Source organism: Odontomachus brunneus, unplaced genomic scaffold (genome assembly GCF_010583005.1).
Source record: "Odontomachus brunneus isolate Ranch 3 - 2012 unplaced genomic scaffold, Obru_v1 Obru_scaffold_218, whole genome shotgun sequence".
Taxonomy (NCBI): domain Eukaryota; kingdom Metazoa; phylum Arthropoda; class Insecta; order Hymenoptera; family Formicidae; genus Odontomachus; species Odontomachus brunneus.
The window spans coordinates 499,107-499,439 of record NW_022639668.1 but is presented as its reverse complement, the minus strand read 5'-3'; positions in this window follow the sequence as shown (position 1 = coordinate 499,439).

Here is a 333-nt window from a genome sequence, read left to right as displayed (position 1 = left end):
CGAAACCCTACAACTTTTATATGAAACTTTTTTCGATTCCTGGCCACACAAACGAGTTATTGGAGGTGATAGATTCAGATGACTCACCCTGTATAATATATATATATATAATATATATATATATATATATATATATGAATAATATATATATAGGGTGAGGAAAAAGTATGGAAATTCTGAAAAATCTCAAAAAGTATAAGTTCTACAGAAAAATGTTTCAAATAAAAGTTATAGGATTTAAAAAGGTCTATTCAATAGTCTCATCAGTTTGACCCTGGCTGGCGTCGTTAAGATGAAGTCAAAGTCATCTTGAATTTTTTAAATAGAACACCC